Genomic DNA, 17,509 nt, shown 5'->3' with positions numbered 1-17,509 from the left:
AAGAGTGCTTACCTCTCCAGGAGTAGGAGTTGGGGGAAGTGGGGAATTTCCATATCTGGCTTTAGACACACAATATAGTTGTTTTGATTGTTTACAACAATAATGTACTCTTTTTGTAATTTTTAACAACTCAAAGAAATAGTATTTTTGAAGTATTGAACATAGCTTTGTTGAATAATTAGAGTTTTCTTTTATTATAGGAGCCATTAGGTTTGTTAGTAAGTAATGGAGAAGCAAGGGGTGAGAATTGAAAGCCCCTATTATAAATTCCTCTTAGAAAACATTATGCATTGCATATGGAAAACAGGGCTGAAAAGATGATGACCAAACAGTAAATAAATCATCAAAAGAACAGATTGAAAGTCCCCATGTTTTGCACATATGTAAGATTGTATTTAGAAGTAAACCTCTCAGAATCAGAATCCATAGCAAATAGTCATCCATCCAACTCCAAATTGAGCAAAGCTATCAAAATTGCTTTAAAAAGTATCTGTGAAGCAAACAGAGATTTAATCTGCATTTTAAGAAACTGAATGTTCAGAAACCCATTTTACAAAGGAATCTGTGGGCAAGCAACATATATGCATAACATTACATCTGTGACTACAGAAGTGGATAAATTCTATTTTGTTTGAGTTTGGGGTGCAGATAATGTTGAGCTCTGACATCTGGAAGAAACAGCATGGCCATACATATGCTTCAGACACGGTGGAAACCCTAATGTATGATAAGCTTCTGGAGACATAATTTCACAAAATATAGAAAATTGCTGTAAAACTAAGGCCTGATTGCAATTTAAGGGAAATGGTGCAGATAAATCTATTTTAATGGATAAGCTTAGTAGATGCAAAATAAATGTCAGTACTTCATTATTTATTCCTTTCAACCAGTCCAAATTAGAGTGGAGAATGCACACGATATCCAGTCTACAATTGTACACAAAGAAATGAAAAAAAAATTATTTTTCCTAAGCCATTTTAGTACTTTGGACAAACTTAATCCTCCTGTATAATTAATTTCAAAGTCTTTTTGACTTTCTCTTTCAATTCCACTACACAATCTGTGTGCACCTTTTGTGTGTCAGACATTACCTAGGCCATCAAGTTGTTCACCACTAACTGAATGGAGTTCACAAATTCTCTTTTGATCAAGATCTGGACTCTGAGGGTCAATATTTTTATTCAGCAAAATATAGATTAGTGAGATTGGACACAGAGATCTGCCAAGCATTGCTGCCAGATGAAAGGGCAATTGGCGATGAGCTCCACTGAAGTATCCTCAAAAGGCTGTGATACCTTCCAACTTGTAACTCTTGGTTTACTGAGCCATGTTATTAAGTAGTGAGCAAGGCTAGTCTTTCTTGCAGCCTATGCAACAGATAGATTAAGAAGGGGAACTAAAAGTGAAAGTAGACTTTCTACCCAAGTCGAGGAATCAAGTCATAGGTATCTATTGTAAGAAATGGGGAATTCAAAATTGTATTTCCTTTATTGGATTAAAATGCTAATTTATGTAAAACATAGTACACACTTTATAATGTTCTAGAGAAAATATGACACAAAAAAAAAAGGAAACAAATTCCCTGATAACTTGATAAATGATGTTATCAGCTTAAGATAAATGAGCTCCTCTAAGATTAATTATAACTTGACACAGGAAAAAATGTATTAAACAGACAAAGCTGAATTTTGCATGAGACAAAAAAACCAACACATTTTCTAAGGTAACCATAAAAATAGTACAGGCCCAGGGTCAAAAAGTAAAACAACTGAAACTGATTCTTTTGATTATAAACCTCTGGAATATAAAATTCTGGGTACTCAAATTTAAGAATCCTTGTGTTCCTTGTCTCTTCTTAATGTTCTATGTATTTTATTTCTCATTAGGATAATGGTCCCTACTTTAAATATCACAATAAGGAGTAAATGGGAAATATATATTTGGAAATGTCAGGGACATGCTCAATATGTGTGACATTTTTTCTTTTCTTCCTTCTACTTTCCCTTCCTTTTCCCTGTTATCTTCTCTGCATTTTTCTTCAAGTTATATGAATCTTCCTGAGTAGTATTTGTAGAAATAAGGTGCTTTTAAGGTCTTTTTTAAAAAAACAACTAAAACTGAGAAAATTCACCTTTGCAAACCAGATTTAAGGTTTTATTTATGGATCCTTGTTTTAAATTCCCAGCTGGAATTCCTATCACAGATTCTCCCACTTCCAACTATTAGAGCAATCTTAATTTTTAAAAAATGTTTTAATGCATATAAAAATTTAATTATTACAATATATGCTTATTGAAGAAAATTTGAAAAATATAGAATGTGGGGCCAGCCTGGTGGTATAGTGGTTAAGTTCAGGTGCTCTGCTTTGACAGTCCTTGGTTCACGAATTCGGATCCTGGGCATGGGCCTACACACTGCTGATCCAGCCATGCTGTGGCAGCATCCCACATACAAAATAGAGGGAGATTGACACAGATGTTAGCTCAGGGACAATCTTCATCACCAAAAAATTAAAAACAAAAGGAAAAGAACAGAATATAACCAGGAACAAAACAAACACAAGTCCACAGCCCAGAATGTTTTGGTATACTTCTCCTCCAAGTCATTCTCTCTGTGACACACAGTATAATATATTTTTATATAGCTAGAATTATAACTGCAGATACTGTTATCATTAAAACTTACCAATATACTACAAGCAGAACTCCACATTCCTCCAAATTCTTCAGGGCTTCATAGTGTTCCACTGACTGGTTGTAGCAGGCTTTACTCAACTAGTCCCCTGATGTTGGCCTGTTGTAAAAAACAAGATTATGTGCTGAGAAAATTCTTATAAGAACAGCAGAGAACTATATGGGCTTAACAGAAATAGGAGGCTAACAACTTTAACAAGAGACCCTGAAATTCATGGACTCCAGTGCTTGACTTAGTGGAGAATGTGAAGTGTTTCCTGTGGATCAGCAGCACTGGCACTGCCTGGGCCCCAGTCCGGACCCACTGCATCGAACACCCACATTTAACAAGTTTCACTTCACAGAACCTGGGCTAAATGGACAGTAATAGCAGGTCAAACAAATGCATTCTCCTAGAGAATTAAGTAATCCCTGGTGGATCTGTGAGCCTATGCCCCAGGAGGACTTTAAAAGGGCACAGCCATCCTTTGCCTCTTCCCATGTTTTGAATAATTTTCCTTAACAATTGTTATCCCCATGTTTCAGATGAGTAAGCAGACTTGGAGAGGTTCTGTAACCTGACTACCATAGTCATAGCAATGATTCAACCAATGAATTCAAGCCCATTTAAACCTGAGTCTGAATTTAGAACCCAAATCCTTGCTAAATGTCTTCCTTCAATTCTTCAGTTTTGAGAGTTCTCATCTTAGTTGTTCATTATTTATTTTTGTCTGTACTATTAACAGAGTGAAGCAGAATGATTAAGGAAACTAGTATCCCTCTTTTACCTTTAAAATTACTATTAAATACAAGGAATGAGACTCTATTTCTAGGAAATCTTGGGTATATGGTTAAACATTTGTGATTTTGACAATTTGTGAGGGGTCCCAAATTCCAGGACAGGTGGTGATGTTAATTGTGCTGAGGCATAAATTTTAATTGGCATGTTGTGTATGGTGGCCAGTTTTCTAGCCCCAAGGTGAGCCTAGCATAAAGGATGTCATTGGCTTCATTAATCTCTCCTCCTCATTTGTGGAGGGCACTTGTGACACAAGGACACCATTTGTGGTGGCATTTATGAAGCTGAGACTCGTGACTTTCCCACAGTGGTATTGCTTATGAATGTCAAGGGTCTACTCTACTCTAGGACATGGCTGCCCACTAATCATCAGAGGTCATCGGTTTGCTTTGATGTTCACACATTCTCAAAGAGACAGTTGATAGAATTCAAAGAATAGACCAGAAATCTTGGAGCATCAGGGGGCCTACCAATTCCCAGGATTCTGGGAATACTTGGATATCTCCAATGACAGAGAATTCAGTACCTCCCAGGCAATCCTATATATCTTTTAGCAATCCCTCTTTGTTGGAAAGTTTTTCTCCCATCCTATGATTTTTATTCACTGTTGCAGTTCTGTTCTCTAGGTTCACGTAGAATCAGCCTCATTCCTTCTTCACAGTCATTGATTAAATAAACATTTATTGACAATTGCTTGTGTCAGTGAGAATACAATGATGAATGGGACATGGAACCTATCATAAAGGAACTTGCAGTCCGGTGAAGCCGACAACCATGTACTAAAGTGACCGAGTCATGGGGATGGTATCTCCCAGGGCATTGTCTTCTTTAACTAGCATCACCAGTCTCTCCAATCCCTTGTCTTGTAGCAGGATTACCCACCCTTGCCACGAGCAGGCTATTATTCATTGGGCACATGAGTGCCTCCTATGACATGACAAACTGGACACCATCCTCCAGATACCCTGGTCCATCTCTGAATTCAGACAGCCAGAGCTGAGTGTCTGGGCCAGGGTTGACCTCTGTCTGAGTCACTTTTAGGGATCGGGCTTTTGGCTTAACTTGAGTGGTCTAACAAGGAAAAGCCCTGAGAAACCCAAGAGGCAGTAACTGGAAGGGTATTTCTGAGGATGTCATCCTCTGTGTCGGTAGTCCTCAGCCCCGGCTGCACCTGGGCAGCTTTGAAAATACAGATTTCTCAGGCCCTACTCCCAGACACATAATTTAATTGGTTTGGCATGGGTTCCTGAGCATTAGTATTTTAAAAATCTTACCAAATGATTCTATTATGTAGGCAGGGTTGCAAACTAAAGCATTTCAAATACAAAAGGTTGCAAATTAAAGAGTTCCCATTCCTCTTATTTGAAGTTCTGGTGGAGTGCTCTGAATGTTGTGTCTCCTAAATGATGAAACTCATGGAACTGGTCAGATTTGGCAGGGAGCTTAGAACCCTCAGCCTACACACCCTTCCTTTTAACTGTCTCTTCTAATTTGTATTAGCTCTAGTGTTGGTTTTTAAAAATAGTTGTATTTTCTTATATATGTGGAAGGATGATTTTTGAGGAGTTCAGTTATTTCTCTATTTTTTTCTTTCCCTTCCCCTAACAGGGGCATATTGGAGATAGACTTCTCAAGTTCACTGAAGAAAATAGGATATGAGGAAAGAGACGGTGCCTGAGGAAAATATGGAGAGGAGAAGAGGGATTTTCTTCAGACAAAAGCAATTTTTCCCTGGGCTGGAGGAAAGAGAGAGAGAGAGAGAGAGATCTGAGAAATCCACTATTGTAGATTTTGACAATGCCCTAAGAAAAGGACAAGGCTTTGGAGGGAGAGAGCCACGACACACCAGGAAGGATGGACCCAATGTGACCAATGATTCCTCAGCTCAACATGACCAGAGCAAGAGAGCCAGCAAGGCCTAAGGATTCAAGAAAAGGCAGCCAGGGCAGGCAGACGGCAGGTGCTCGGGGCACTGTGGGAGGCCGCAGAAGCTTGATGTTGTGAGTGGGGGCTTTCCCAGGATTACTGAGGTTGACTTTTTTGCTAGCTCAATAAGACAGGGCTTGAACATGAAATTAAGGAGATTCATTAAAAAAACAGGAAAGAAAGAAATGTGATTTCTTACACATTTTATATTGGAGATTAAGAGTTTTCCCTGTTACACACTTAAAATCATCTCAAAGGATTTCTGAAATGAAGCAAGCCATAACTTAACAATTAAGTAAATAAGATGAAAAATGAAAGCCTACACCAGGTGTGCTCTGTGAGTTCAGATCAACTGCCTCACCCAGGCCACAGAGATGTGTGTCCTAGCTTCTGAGTGCTCTCCTGGGGCAGATGGTGTCACGTAAATCAGCTCTGAAGGCCCTGAGGATCCAGCAACACTCCCAGAAAAGCTCTCAGAAAGAAGGTGCAGTTTCAAAATAATTTCATCCCAGTCAACCCCTTAATGTTTTTTCAGACAGCCTCAGTGAGGTGTAATTGAAATACAATAAACTGTACCTATTTAAAGTGTACAGCTTGATAACTTTTAATAAATGTGTACACAGGTGAAATCATGACCAGGATCAAGATAAGGTATCATCTCCAACCCCAAAATCCCTCCCCTGCCCTTTGGTAATCCCTTTCTCCCACCCACGGCTCCCCTAACCCCAAGCAACCACTGAACTGCTTTCTTTGTATCTAAGACATCTTTGCCTAATACAAGAGCACAAAAATTTTCTCTTAGAAATTTTATAGTTTTAACTTTTACTTTTAGATCTATGATCCACTTTGAGTTAATTTTGTATAAAGCGTGAATTACAGATGAAAGTTAATTTTTGTTTGTACATGCATATCTAACTGTTCCAAAACAGTAATTTGAAGCCCCTATCCTTTCTCATTGCATTGCCTTTACACCTTTATGACAATCAATTGTCTGTATACGTGTGGGTCTGTTTTGTTTCATTGATCTGTTTGTCTCTCCTTATGCCAATACCATACTGTGCTGATTACTCTGTTTTTATAACAAGCTTTTAAATCAGGTAGTGTTAGTTCTCCCAATTTTAGAATCAGTTTGAAAGTTTCTACCAAAACAAAATAGCTAGGATTTGTCCTGGGAATGCCATGAATCTATAGATTAATTCATAGAGAATTGACATCATAACAATATTTAGTCTTCCAATCCATGAACGAGGTATAGCTCTGTCTTTCCATTCATTAGGTCATATTTAATTTTTCTTAGCAATGTCTTTTAGTTTTCAGTGTGCAAGTGGTTCACACTTTTTGTCAGATTTATCCTGAACTAATTAATACTTTTGGGTACTATTATAAATAACAGTTTAAATATCAATTTCCAATTGTTTGTTGATAATATATAGAAACACAATTGATTTTTCACGTCAATCTTGTGTCCTGCAATCCTGTTAAACTCACAAATAAAGTAACTTTTGTGTAGATTCCATCAGATTGTCTGCATGGATAATCATGTTGTTTGAAAATAAAGGTAGTGTTACTTCTTCCTTTCCAATCTGGATGCCTTTCTTTCCTTTTCTTGCAATACTGTACTGGCTATAACCACTAGTCCAGTTTGAGTGAAGTGGTGAGACTAGACAAATTTATCTTGTTCCTGATCTTAGGGGAAAAGCATTCAGTCTTTCACCATTAAGTATGATGTTAGCTATAAGTTTTTCACAGGTGTCTTTTATTGGGTTGGGGAAGTTCCCTTTTGTTTCTAGTTTTCTGAGAGTTTTTATCAGAAATGAATGTTGTATTTTGTCAATGCTTTTTATGCATTTATTGGGATGATCATATGATTTTTCTTTGTGATTTTGTTAATATTATTAATTAATTATTGGTTTTTGATTGCTAAACCATATATGCCTTCCTCAGATACATCCAATTTGGTCATGATTTACTTTTAATTTTTTTTATATATTATTAGATCCAATTTGCTAAAATTTGTTTTAGAATTTTTGCATCTATATTTATGATAGACATTAGTCTCTAGTTTTCTTTTCTTCTAAAGGATTTGTCTGATTTGGTATCAGGGTAGTGGCTGGCCTCATAGAATGAATTGGGAAGCATTCCTTCTTCAAATTTCTGGAAGAGTTTGTGTAGTGTTTGTATTATTTTCCTTAAGTGTTTGGTAGAATTCCCCAGTGAGGCCATCTTGGCCTGGAGTTATCTTGTAGAAAGGATTTTATCTATAAATTCAATTCCTTTAATAGATAGTAAGGTGAGCCTGTATTATAATGAATTTCCCTCTTAGTACCCCTTTTGTTTCATCCTGTATAGTTGGTATGGTATGTTTTCATTTTCATTTGTGTCCAGATATTTTTTGATGTCTCCTTTAACTTCTTCAATGATCCATTGGTTGTTCAGTAGCATATTGTTTAGTCTCCACATCTTTGTCCCTTCCTCAGCTTTTTTCTTGTAGTTAATTTCTAGTTTAATAGCATTGTGGTCAGAAAAGATGCTTGTATTGTTTAAATCTTCATAAATTTATTGAGGCTTACCCTGTTTCCCAACATATGGGCCATCCTTGAGAATTTTCCATGAGCACTTGAGAAGAATGTGTATTCTGCTGTTTTAGGATGGAGTGTTCTATATACGTCTAAGTCCATCTGGTCTAGTTTTTCATTTAATTCCACTGTTTCCTTGTTGCCTTTCTGTCTGGGTGATCTATCCACTGATATGAGTGGAGCGTTAAGGTCCCCTACTATTATTGTGTTTTTGTTAATATCTCCTTTTAGGTTTGTTAATAGTTGCTTTGTCTACTTTGGTGCTCCTGTGTTGAGTGCATAGATATTTATAAGTGTTACGTCTTCTTGCTGGAGTGTCCCTTTGATCATTATATACTGCCTCTCTTTGTCTCTCTTTACCTGTCTTATCTTGAAGTCTACTTTGTCTAATATAAGTATTGCAACAGCTGCTTTCTTTTGTTTGCCATTAGCTTGGAGTATCATCTTTCATCCCTTCACTCTGAGCCTGTGTTTGTCATTGGAGCTGAGATGTGTTTCCTGGAGGCAGCATACTGTTAGGTCTTGTTCTTTAATCCATCTTGCCACTCTGTATCTTTTTATTGGAGAACTCAACCCATTTACATTTAGAGTGATTATTGATATATGAGGGCTTAATGCTGCCATTTTATTGCTTGATTCCTGGTTCTCCAGCATTTCCTTTTTTTCTCGTTCCATGTATTTTGGACTATCAATTCAGTTAGGTAGTTTTTTATGCTGGATTTCTTAGTTTCCTCCTTATTTATTATTTGTGTCTCTGTTCTACTTTTTTGTTTAGTGGTTATCATGAGATTTGTATGCAAAATCTCGTAGATGAGATAGTACATTTTCTGATGACCTCTTATTTCCTTAGACTAAGGCAATTCAGTCTCTTTCCTCTTCCCCTCCTAAGTTGTTTTTGTCACATATTATTCCATCTTGTATTGTCAGTTTGTGGTTAAAATGACAGAATTATATTTGTTTTTGGTGTTTTCCTTCCCTTTATCTTTAATGTCTTACCTGAGTATTTGCTAACCTGTTCTGAAGGATAGCTACAATTTTCTCATTTTGTCTACCTATTTATCTCCCTACTCAGGACTTTGTAACCCCTTTATTCTTTTTTATTTCAAGTATGAGGGCCTTCTTGAGGATTTCTTGTGGGGGGGGGGGTCTTATGACAATGAACTCCCTTAGCTTTTGTTTGTCTGGGAAAGTTTTTATTTCTCCATCATAACTGGAGAATATTTTTGCTGGACAGAGTATTCTTACTGGAAAGATTTTGTCCTTCAAATATTTGAATACATCATTCCACTCTGTCCTAGCCAGTAAGTTTCTGCTGAGAAATCTACTGAAAGCCTGATAGGGGTTCCTTCGTAAGTTATTTTCTTCTGGCTTGCTGCTGATAGTATTTTTTCTTTGTCATTGACTTTTGCTATCTTCACTACTGTATGCCATGAAGTAGGTCTTTTTACATTGACATAGTTAGGAGATCTGGTGGCTTATTTCATGTGGATTTCCATCCCTTTCTGCAGGTTTTGGAGGTTCTCTGCTATTATTTCTTTGAGCAACATTTCTGCTCCTCTTTCCTTCTCTTCTCTCTCTGAAATACCTCTAATCCTTATGTTGCATTTCCTAATTGAGTCAGATATTTCTTAGAGACTTTCTTCATTTCTTCTAACCCTCTCCTCCTCCATCTGAACCATTTCTATATTTCTATCCTGAATGTTGCTGATTTGTTCCTCCATGATATCAGCTCTACCATTCAGGGAATCCATATTCTGCTTCATCTCATCCATTGTATTTTTCATCTCCAATACTTCTGTTTGGTTCTTTGTAGTTTCAATCTCTTTTGTGAAGTAGCTTCTGAACTTGTTGAATTGTCCATCTGCATTCTCTTTTAACACATTGAATTTTTTATTGATAGTGGTTTTGAAATCTCTGTCATTTAGGTTATAGATTTCTGTGTCTTCAGGATTGATTTCCGAGTAGTTGTCATTTTCCTTCTGGTCTGGAGATTTAATATATTTTTTCATACTGCTAGACGGCATGGATTTGTGCTTCCGCATTGTGGTAGTATTTGATCGCCATTTCCACCTGTTGCCACTGAGTGGGGGTCAAGAGCTGCATATTCTGAGCTTTCTGTGATCCACGGGGGTAGCTCCCAGGTGTTGGCCTGGGGCACCATGTGGGGGGAGGGGAACTTTCTTTCTCCTGCATGATCTTGGGGGCTTCTTGCTCTGCTCTTACTATCTGCTTTCCTGGGGTGTTGGCTTGGTGAAGACTCCCTCACGATAGCTAATCACCTCTGTGGAGGACTTTCCCCTGGGCTGTGAGGGACCTTGGAGATCTGTGGTGTTCCCATGGAGAGCCACAGCTCCCTCCTCGCTTTCTTCTTGGAGGTCATGTACAATCCAAGGGTTGCTGTCATTCAGGGAGGATGAGGAGCATACTCCTAACTCATTCTACATCCTGGGGGTGGGACTTTAGCACCTCCACCTTCTGACATATGGCTGTGTGGGTCTCTCAGACATCTTTTGTGTTGTGTGGATGTCGTCTGTTGGAATATGAATGTCCTTTTCATTGTACCTTTGAGAGGAGAGTTTACAGGGAGAGCTCACTCCACCATGATGCTGACGTCCCTCCTGCTTTATCTTTATTTTTGAAGTGTTTTTCTTGTAGGTAGCCTATAATTGAATTATGCTTTTTTCACCCAATGTAACAACGTCTGCATTTAGTTGGTGTATTAGACCATTTATATTTAATGTGACTATTGACAGTCTTAGGCAAATTTGTCATCTTTCTGTTTTTCTATTTGTCCTATCTGTTCTTTTTTTCCCTTTTCCTCTTTTTTGCTCTGTCTTCTTTTGGATTAACTGAATTTTTTTAAGGATTCCATTTTATCTTCTTTCTTGGCTTATGTGCTATCACTACTTCTTTTATATTTTAGTGGTTGTTTTAGGAGTTATTGTATACAATCTTATCAAAGTCTATTTTCTAATAATATCATACCACTTCACATGTAGAATGAGAACTTTACAATACTGTACTTCCATTTCTCCTGTTCCAACCTTTGTTTCATCGTTTTTATGCATTTTGCTTTTATATATGTTATTAACCTCACACTGCATTTTTATTATTTTTATATAAATAGTTATCACTTAAAGAGATTTGAGTAATCAGAAAACAAAACTTATGTATTTACCTATGTGATTATCATTTCCACAGTTTTTCAATGTGTTTTGCAGACTCATACTTTCATCTGGTATTATTTTACTTCTGACTAAAAGACATATGCTGTAACATTTTATTTTTTTTGTGCAGGTCTGCCGGTCATGGATTTTTTTCAGCTTTATATTTCTTATGTTGTCTTTATTTTGTCTTTGTGTTTGGAAGATATATTTGATGGGCATAGAATTTTAATTGACAAGATTTTTTTTTCTTTAGGTATTTAAACATGTTTGTCCACTGTTTTCTGACTTGTATTGTTTCCGAGGAGAAATTTGATGTCATCTTTGTCTTTTTTCTTCATATAAAATGTTTCTTTCTTTTTATGGCTCCTTTTAAGATTTTTTATAAGTAGTTTAAACAATTTGGTTATCATGTTTCTTGGCATAGTTTTCATTATGATTCTTGTTGAGCTTCTTGGATCTGTGGGTTTACAATTTTCATCAAATTTGGACAATTTTCAGCTGTTTTCTTTTTTCAAAATTTTTGTCCCCTCCTCCTCCTTCAGCGACTTCAACTGGACATACAATAGGTTGCTGAAGTTCACACTCTCTTTTTTCTTTGTATTTTATTTTGCTTAGTTTCTATTGCTATATTTTCAAGTTTACTAATCTTTTCTTGTGCAATGTCTAATCTGCCATTAATCCCAGTCAATTTATTTTCATCCCACATATTGTAGTTTTCATCTATAGAAGTTATATTTGTGTCATTCACACAAACTATGTCTCTTTAATATTTTGAACATATGGAATACAGTTATGATAATGGAATAAATGATGGGGTAAGGTACTGTCTGATGATTCTAATGTCTGTGCAATTCTGGGTCAGTTTCAATTGGTCTTTATGGATCATGTTTTCATTGATGCTTCTTTTCATTCCTGATAATATTTTATGGGATACCAGACATTTTGAATTTTACTTTGTTGAGTGCTGGATATTTTTGTATTCTTATAAATATTCTTGAGTTTTGTTCTAAAAATGCAGCTAATCTACTTAGAAACAATTTGATTCTTTCAGGTCTTGCTTTTAAGATTTGCTAGGTGGGAACAGAACAGTGTTCAGTGTAGGGCAAATTATTCCTCACTACTGAGACAAGACCTTTCTGTACCCTCTATCCTGATTCCTTGTTAATCCTGGCGGGGAATAGGCATTATTCCAAGCTCCTGTGATTTCCTGGGCATTGCTCCTTCTAATGCTTTTGGATGCTTCTTTCTTCACTCTCAGATAATTTCCTCACATACATGTACTGATCATTCCTCAGTTGAATATTCAAGGAAACCTTCTGTTGATCTCTGGACAGTTCTGTCTGTATGCAGCCCTCTCTTTTCTGGTACTCTGTCTTGGTTTCTTTGGACTCTTAGCTCCACCTCCTCAACCCAAGGAGTTTGTCAAGGTCTGCAGTTTCCCCCTCTCTGTGCTGCTACATGGAAACTCTGTCAAGTGAATAAGGTGAATCAATCATAAGATTCAACTCATTGGTTTTCTCTCTTGCAGAGATCACTGCCATTCATTGCTTTATGTGTATTGCCTTGAAAACTATTGTTTCATGTGTTTTGACCATTGTTCTGTTTTTTTCAGGGAGGAAGGTAAATCTGGTTCCTGATAATCCATCTTGGATGTTGGCAGAAACTTAGATTCCTTAATATTTCACCCTTTAAGGCAATTGAAGTAGTACTGGATGATGTGTATCAATTTTGTTGCCCGATCAAAAAGAGAAGAGATTAATCATGAGGGAAATAAAAGATTCCATGGAATAATGCCTTGTTTCATGACATACAGTAAGGAAAATGCTTAAAATAGATGAAGTAGGATCTAGCTACTCCAAAAAAGATGACTGTCTTCCCCACAACTCTCCACAGTTAGCTCTCCCTCCAAAAGCTGAGACTGATTCAATTCCAGGCCAATTTTGATAATTAGATGACAGGATATAAATATCTCTGAGGGTATGAAATAGAATAGGAGGCTGAAAAATGATTGGAAAGGAATCTACCTCTCCTTGAGTGTCTGCTGTGTGTTGGGCACCAGGTGTTTCCTATGACATCTCATTTCATCTTCATGACAAACTTTTAAGGCTGGAACTATTATCATCCCACCTTCACAGACGAACAAATGAAGTCCTGCAGACAGTAGGTAGTACACCCATGCTCACCGAAGTCCGGAATGTGAGCCCAGGTCAGTCACCATCCAGTGGTTATTCTCTTCCATCCACACTCTATAGGGTGGTCTCTCTGACTGTGGTCACTTGAGACTGAAGCAGCAGCAGCAGCAGCAGCAGGAGGCAGAATCAAGTATAGCATATCAGAACACACCATCCCAAAATATCCCACTCTGGCATAAGGATTATTTTGAGCTGAAGACAATCAGGATAAAGCAGATACAGGATGAATTCTCTGCTCTCCACCTATCTACCTGAAAGCAGAAGATAAATTCTGCTTGTGAAGGTGTCCTCCACCTCCGACACCAGGAAAGGGATAACAAACTTATCACTGGGGATGAGATGGCACCAAGAAAGGGTCGACCCAAGCAAACCTCGCTAACTAGCCTTTATCTACCATCACTTTCCCCATATATTTGCCTTCCCACGAACTGCAACTCCTAGAAGCTCAGAGTCCTTTCCTTTGTCCTTCATTTCTCTTAAAATTTATCTTCCTTTGTCTGGATGGTACAAAAACCTACAAGCCTAGCCATTTCTTGGGGGTTTCTCTTCTTTCTGTGAAGTCCCCCAATGCCATGTAAAACTTTTAACATCAAATAAAATTGCATTCCTTTCATCCTATTGCTTTGTCTATTGTCAGTTCAACTGAAGACCCAGTCACTGAATTAAGAGGGTAGAGGGAAATTTTTCTTCCCCTACCAAGACATCAGAGATCTTGGCTCCAGAAACCTGGGTGCCAAGGGGTACAGGAGCCAGCAGCAAGAAGCGTCACAGTCTGAGCTACATCCTTATTGCAGGTGAGCTTCTTATATTCCTTATTGAGGCTAGGGCGGAGCTCAACAGAGGTCAATGTGGGACCCCAGGTACATATAGAATAGGAGCATCCATCAAGGTTAGCAGGGTTCTTGGCCTGATCGAGGACATCGCCATAGAACCACTGGGTGGGAGAGATCCCTACTCTTGATGTTGACACAGTTTATGAAAGGATTAATTTCAGGAGGCATAATGGCTGAATCACAGATTTAAAGGGTAATTTGAAAAATCAAACCATAAGCAAATGATACTGATAAAACACATTTACCTGGTTGCAAGCCTGTTTCCACCCTTAACTGGCTAAGTGACTGGGGTACGTTTTTACCACCCCAGGGCTCAGTTTCTCCCTCTCTCAGTGGGAGAGTTAGGCTGGGTGTGCAGAAAGGCTGTCCCCAAGCTGGTGCAGGAAGACCTCCTCCCCGAAACACAGGGCTGGCTGTCAGCTGCCTGTGCTCCATCCTGCCGACATTCGTTCACCACTAGATGGAGAGCTTCTCTCAGCTTTCCCCAGGGCTCTGGGCATGCCTTGCAGGTGGCTGTATGCCTCTCTTTGAATTCTGATACCATTTTAAGAGGTTCCGACTCAGATGTTGGAAAATGTTCAGTTAATTAATTTGCTAAAATCTCAAGTTTGGGGTTTCTTTACTTTTGCCTATTTTAATGTGATGCACTTAAATTTTTTTCAAGGTATGCTTAATGAATTGGATTTTCAAACTGCTCTGGCTTGTATTTATTACTGAGAGCAGAGCCTTTACTGATGCCTACTACTATGTATGTGAAAAGTGCCTTGAATCCCTTTTAAGTGAACTGTTCTTCCTTGAGCCAACCAGACATGATGAAATAGAGGCAGAGAGAGCCTAGGGACCAGCTTCCTTTCAGCCTAGGTACTTTCAAAAATTTCTGTTATCTACCAGAGTGTTCCTGAGTCCTCAGCACAGAGATGAACACACAGGAAATGGTGCTCAATTATGAGTTGATCACCTGGTAGGACATTTTGCAAGTACTTTCTTTATGTATATTATCTCACTGAATCCTTCCTACTCCTCCTAGAGTAAGCATTTTTAATCTCTGTTTTCACAGAGTAGGCAGGTCAGACTGAGTTACCAACCATACAGGACCCCTCTCCCAGCCCAGCACACACAGAGTTTGGGATTAAGAATGGCCTAGACTTAGTTTACGTGCCCCTGGTTGTGTGATTGCTCAGGCGTTCTCAGGCCTGTATTTTGCAGTAGGGGCAGAGAGAAGCCTGAGCATTGGGGTGGCTGCTGCTGGCTGACATGGTCACAGGCTGGGCTGGGAGATCCCCAGTCCTCAAGTGAAACCTTCTAGGGATGTGTCCCACCTGGCCCTGGGGTCCAGTGGAGACCAGCATGCTCCACTGAAGGAAGAACTGGACGATTGAGCTGGCATTTGTCTTCAAGCCGAGATGCAAGCACAGCTTCAACTCCAAGAACATGGGAAACCTGGCAAGGGGAGGATCCTGAAATGCAAATGCCTCCTGGAGGCCCAGATTCCGCACATTGGGTGAATGTGTGGAAATAGCAGCTTTCACAAGGAACATTTCTCTAACTGCAAAGGAAATTAGGCAAGCAGTTTATTTAGGAGAAGCAGAAGCAAGAGGAAAGTGATTTGCCTTTTTTTCCTCTTTTTCTCCTGGGAGGAGGGTGATCCTGCAAGAATCTACCAGCAAGGCCTAACAAGTTCTTCCCTATTTGCTGGAAATCCCACCCTCCTGCCACTGCTCATCACAGTTTCTGTTTTGTAGGTTGCTGCTGCCAGGAGGGGACTGGAGGTCACAGAGGAACCTAGCCAGGGCTCAGACTCATGGGGAAACAAGGTAGAAGTTGAGGAGATGCTAAGGGTTTGGCTGCATTGGGCGAAAAGCAGTCCCCACGTTAGCCAACACCTTGAAGGGACAAGTGAGCCTGCTTTATAAAAAGCACATGTCCTCAGGCAAATGTGATTTCCCTGGCTGGCAGAGTGAAAGGCCTGGTCCCCAAAGGGGAAGTGAAAGTTGCTGCATAATTTGAATATTGAAGGCAGGTTTCAGGATTCAGTAACCCAGGGCAGGCTTTGGGAACAAGCTGGGAGCTCAGGGTTTACTTGGGGAGGGAATTAATGTTTGCAGGGCACAGCCCTATTCCAGGCACCCTGCTGGACACTGGGGGCTGGGGAGCAAGGCGGACATGGGGGTCTCATCAGCACTCTCTGCAGACCTTTCCACAGTGATGGACAGGTTCCACATCCGCACTGTCCAGTATGGTAGCAAGAGTCACACGTGGCTTATTGAAAGCGTGGAATGTGGCTATTGCAACCGAGGGACTGAATTTTCTACTTTACTTAATTTTAATGAATTTAAATTTAAATAGCCACATGTGGATAGTGGCTACTATATGGAATAGCACTGTTCTATGTAGAACCTCTATTCGAGGAATGAAACAAATACTCTGAGATGTAGGTTCTGGCATCTTCATGCTACAGGTGTGAAATAAGTTGCTGTTTCTCCAAGGAAATAGTCAAGAAGTCGAAATCCTCTCGCTTCTATAAAGACATGCCCTTTCAGTTACTCTATATTTGATCTCTCAGTATAGCCTAAATGGGGGTGTGTATGCACCCAGAGTGTGTGGCAGTGACCAAGTAATCCTAAGGGAAAGAAATTAGTTTCCTTTTTGGTTGCTTCACATGATCCTGCTGTACACGAGTTCCAGCCCAGGTCATCAGGAGTCTGAGCTGACTCCAACCCCATGGTGTGGTGACAGGTATGGCTCCCACCAGCTGGGGCACCCCAGAAGAGGTCCGTGGCTCTCTAAGACTCTTTCACATTGTCTCTAAGATATGGGGATAACGACACTGCTGTTGCAGGATTGCTGTTCGCATTGCCCCTGCAGTATTCTTTGTTCTATGTGTCTGACCCATAGAAATATTCATTCAGTGACTGTGTATCTGTGTCCACTGGGAGGAATGCTGCATTCAGTCATGAGGTGGGAAGGCTATTTAAGTCCTGGGTGCAGAGGCCTTCATAAGAAAGGCCTGGCATTGAGAAATGATTTCCTTTTTGGTCAACGTTGTAAATGCCGGAGGAGGCTGTTGATTCAGGTGTGGTAGTTTCCTACCTTCTTGGATATTACGGCAGAATTGAAGTCACACATTCATCATGTCCTGATCTTCAGCAGCTCTTTGTATTAAGAAATATTTAGATCAACAGAAACACTGATATTAGAACATGAAGTGAGGAATTATAATTATTTCACAAACATTTATTTGAACACCTACTGTGTGTTATTAGGTTAAGCATTGTGCCCCATGGGGTGCTTGGTAGAATATTGGAAGGCTGTGTCAATTGTGGCTTTGTCAGTGAGCTTTTTAA

The 17,509-nt window shown here is 39.2% G+C and overlaps 1 long non-coding RNA gene across 1 annotated transcript; it reads left to right on the top strand.

The window, feature by feature from the left end:
- The first annotated feature begins 5,079 nt into the window (after positions 1-5,079).
- On the top strand, positions 5,080-13,950 carry LOC138923717 (uncharacterized). The gene is made up of 2 exons (XR_011437752.1): positions 5,080-5,431; positions 12,753-13,950. It is a non-coding gene; the product is annotated as an uncharacterized lncRNA (long non-coding RNA).
- Positions 13,951-17,509: the final 3,559 nt, after the last annotated feature.

This window comes from Equus caballus, chromosome 4, assembly GCF_041296265.1.
Source record: "Equus caballus isolate H_3958 breed thoroughbred chromosome 4, TB-T2T, whole genome shotgun sequence".
Taxonomy (NCBI): domain Eukaryota; kingdom Metazoa; phylum Chordata; class Mammalia; order Perissodactyla; family Equidae; genus Equus; species Equus caballus.
This window is presented reverse-complemented; position numbering and strand designations above follow the sequence as displayed.